The sequence below is a fragment of the Alligator sinensis genome, unplaced genomic scaffold (assembly GCF_000455745.1).
Source record: "Alligator sinensis unplaced genomic scaffold, ASM45574v1 scaffold2341_1, whole genome shotgun sequence".
Classification (NCBI taxonomy): Eukaryota; Metazoa; Chordata; order Crocodylia; family Alligatoridae; genus Alligator; species Alligator sinensis.
This window is the reverse complement of record NW_005843534.1, coordinates 62799-67230: the sequence shown is the minus strand read 5'-3', so window position 1 is coordinate 67230 and position 4432 is coordinate 62799.

Here is a 4432-nt window from a genome sequence, read left to right as displayed (position 1 = left end):
AAAAGGCAAGTTGGATTATTTAGCATTTGGATTACAGTACTCCCAGTCATGGCACAGAACCCAAACTGTACAAATACAGAACATATAAATAGTGCCTTCTCCAAAGAAACAAGGAATGCTTCAAACCACTTTGAAAATGTGTGGGAGCCCTAAATGTAAAGTCAAGTCACCTGATTTAAACCAGGCTTTTTTCCCCACGTTTCACACAGCAACATATCTATTTACAGGTTTCAAAACCTATGTGCAAGCCTCTTTCCACTATATGGTCTCCAGTCCTCTAACTTCCTGTCGTTATCATTCCTTGAATTACCCACACAGGTAAATTGAATGTGGCTTATGAAAGGAGATGGGTATATAATTAATTTTGGGGTGGGTTTTATATATTTAGCAGTTTGGTCATTTGTGAAAGACAGAACTCCAGATCTCTGGGGTGTTGCCTGAACCAGAAGGACCTGGTCTGTTACCTCAAAGACTCACAAAGCTCTACCAGTGACAGTGCCACTGCAAGAGGACAAAAAGCTGCCCTGTATAAGCATTGATTTATTTCAAAAAAGCCCATCCGAAGCATTAGGCAGTTTAACAATCTAATCAATCAGAACCACAGAGTCTTCATTAAACAAGTAAGGCTCTCAAATGATAATCAATTAAGTAGAAGAAGACAGCTTATAAACAGGGGGAGACGCTCACTGCAGTGTAAAGCCCAGCCTAACCCCCTTTGTGCCTCAGTTCAGTCATCTCTTGAATGGGAATAAGGGTATTACTCTTTGCAAAGCACTTTACATTTACTGAAGTAAATAAGCATCACCTTTCTGTTTAGCTTCTGAACCCTGGAGCAAGAATTTCAATATTGCAAAGTGAATTCTTAGGAGGCCTGAGAGCTCAGCCATCTTTTTTCAGCTGCAATCTGACTGCAGGTGCATAATGCAGACATATATGTTGTTGGCATAAGTTTCATCCAGAGGAGTATGTCTGACCTTCTGCAAATTTCACTCTGTAGGCTTTATATGCATTTTTCAATAAACTCAGATTTTCTCTTCTTAGAAGAACCAGAAACCAGTGGATCTGGTGAATAGAGGGCAGTAAACAGAGGAGTTTGCATAAGAGTATGTAGCAGGAAGGAGTTTGATGTGTGAGGTTTATTTCTAGGGCAAGAACGAGGGAGATAAGATGATGAGAACTAAGACGGTAGGGGAAAAGATAAAGGAATATCAGAGATAAAGAACACAATGGGATACAGAAGCTGCAGGATGCACATTCCCCTGATGGATACCTGATGGAAATGATATATTCATGAAGAATTGCCTGGTAGTGCATCATTAGAAAAGACAATACTAAAGTTTGAGATATAGCTGGAAATTATGCTGGAGTTCAGATGGTGCACTTAGGCCACATTCAACAAAAGTATTAGAGATACCTTCTAAAGAAAAAGGCTTGGAAGAGAGACCGCCAGACAAGGAGTGTGACCCATTAAAGGGCATGATTATGATGACACCTTAGAGAGAGACTGATTGGTAGGGCAGAGAGATTTTAGTTGAGGGACTAGTTAGCTGCACTGAAGAATGAATGAAAAGAACAAACTGAAAATGGTGTAGCCAAAAAGCAGGGAAGTGCTGCTAATTCCAGAAAAATATAAGAAGAGATAGTCAGGGACCACAGCCCAAGAAGGAACATGAAAAATACCCAGAAGACCATACAAGAAAAGAGAAGGGAGAACAATCAGAAGATAGATCATCGAATGTAAGGGAGACTACCCAAGATTCTCACTGACATGAGGAAGAGTAGATCTATGTGCTTGGGGACTCTTGTTCCTTTTTAGGAAGAACTGATAGGCCTGAAATCAGAGCAGATGCAGAAAATAATGTTTCACTATCATAGATTCATAGATGTTAGGGTCAGAAGGGACCTCAATAGGTCATTGAGTCTGACCCCCTGCCCTGGGCAGGAAAGAGCTCTGGGGTCAGATGAGCCCAGCCCAGCACTTGTCCAGTCTCCTCTTGAAGACCCCCAAGATAGGGGAGAGCATCACCTCCCTTGGAAGTCCATTCCAGATTCTACCAACCCTTACTATGAAGAAGTTCCTTCTAATGTCCAATCTAAATCTGCTCTCCATCAATTTGTGGCCATTGTTCCTAGTTACTCCAGGGAGTGCCCTAGTAACACTCCAGAAATCTGGAGTTCCTAGAATAGGGTCTCCTATTCCCTGCTGCCCTCCCCTGATGAATTTATAGATCACCTCTCAGCCTTCTCTTGCAAAGGCTGAAGAGATCTAGGTCCCCCAGTCTCTCCTCATAGGGCCTTGCCTGCAGGCCTCTGACTATACAAGTGGCCTCCTCTGAACCCTCTCAAGATTCTCTGCATCCCTCTTGAAGTGCGGCGCCCAAAACTAGAAGCAGTACTCCAACTGCGGTCTGACCAATGCTGCATAAAGGGGGAGCATCACCTCCTTGGGCCTGTTCATCATGCGTCTGCTAATGCATGATAAAGTGTGGTTAGCCTTGTTGATCATCTTGTCACATTGACAACTCATGTTCATCTTGGAGTCAACTATGACTCCAAGATCCCTTTCTGCTGCTGTGCTGATGAGGTCATCCTCCAGCCTGTAAGTGTGTTTATAGTTCTTTTTGCCTAGGTGCAGCACTATCTTTCAGGAGCAAGGACCCAAGACATAGACATAAGGGTGCAAAGGATCAAAATGGGAGTGAGGAAGAATCCACTGGTAATACTTCATGTTCAGATAAATGATGTGTCAGAATTTCTGCTGGAAAGGACCAAGGATGGCTATTGTCAGGCTAGGGGAGTAGCTCAGTAAGTGGAAGCTTTAGTGATCATCAAATGAATTCTTCTAGTCTCTAGAGATAGAATATGAAACATGATTAAATAATGAAAATGAGCAGATGACTCAAGGATTAATGTTATCAGAAAAATAGGACTTTTCTGAAAGGATGGCCTTCATTTCAGTTTAAGGGAAAAGTACCCCTGGGGATTTGAAGCTGGCACTAGTGTTAAAATGAAGCAACAGCAGGTAGGGACCTGAGCCCCTTTAAACTGAAAAATAAGTGGGAGAGAGTCCTGTAATCTCAGCATCAGCGGGGAGAAGGATGGCCAGAAAAGAAAAAGGAAAATACTAATGTGGGTCAGAACAGTAGTCATGTAGGAGATAAAGGGTGCATCTACATGTGCAAATAAGTGCAACTAAATTTCATACGCATTAAGCTAATCTACATTAAGTGATTTCTGGCAGGTGTCTACACATTCAGGACTTGGAACTAAAGTTAGTGCACTTGGCACTAAAATTAGTCCCAAGTCCCTTCAGACCTGCCATGTGCCCCTATGACTACCAGGGTGGAGTTCCAGCCTCTGGCCATATGGCTGCCAGCACTTGACAGCTATATTGAAGCCAGAGTCAGGTGTCAGCACTTGGCAGCTATCTTGGAGGCTCTGATCCCTAGCCAGCTCCTTCCTTGCCCAGGAGCCCAGCACAGGGGCAGCATGTGCCAGCTCCCTCCCTGCCAACCCTGCCTCCCTACACCAGAGCTGACCTTGCTCTTGCCCCTTCCCCTGCCTCTGCTGGCAGTGCCCAAAGCCCCACTGCTCCAATCTGGCTCCTGCCAGTGATGACCAGTGCCCTGCACTGCTGCTAGCCATGGGGCTGGCCCTGCTGGCCCCAGCAGCCACCTGTCCCCCACCCAGGCCCCAGGACTGCTGTGTACCCACCAGCAGGGGCTAGGGCTTTGGCTGCCAGAGGCCCTGCCGGATCCCATCCTCTTGCACACCCTGCTCCAGCCCACCTGCCCTGCCACCCACATACCCCCTACCCCCTGCCTGCCCCTATCACCACTCTTAGGACACACACATGGGTGAGACAAAAAAACTTTATTGCCCTCACAACCCCATGCCCATCTCCCCCCTCAACATCCATCTAACCCAGGACCTTCATCTAACCCAGGAGGTGCACAGACCCAGCCGGGGGAAATGCCTTGTTAGACCTGGTCCTGACCACAGGAGACAACCTGGTAAGTGGATTGTGGATTCTCAACCACCTGGGCGATAGCAATCATCGTCTACTGGAATTCACCATCCACACAGGGTGTCAAAGACCTGCAGCAAGGCAACAGCCCTAGACTTCAGGAAGGCAGATTTCAATGAGGTAAGGGGACTAGTTGGGGAGGCACTGAGGTCCCGGAGGGGAGGGGAGGGGAGTTGGGAGTCCAAGAAGAGTAGTTGTTCCTTAAGGAGACAATCCTCCAAGCCCAAAGGGCAACAATCCCAACACAGATCAAAGGGGGCAAGAGGGTTCAAAAGCCCCCATGGCTCACCAAAAGCATCCAGGAATGTCTCGAAGCTAAAAGGAGGCATACACCCATTGGAAGGGAGGGGCCATCACCAGAGAACACTATACCTCTGTTGCTCAGGACTGGGGGGGGGGGGGGGG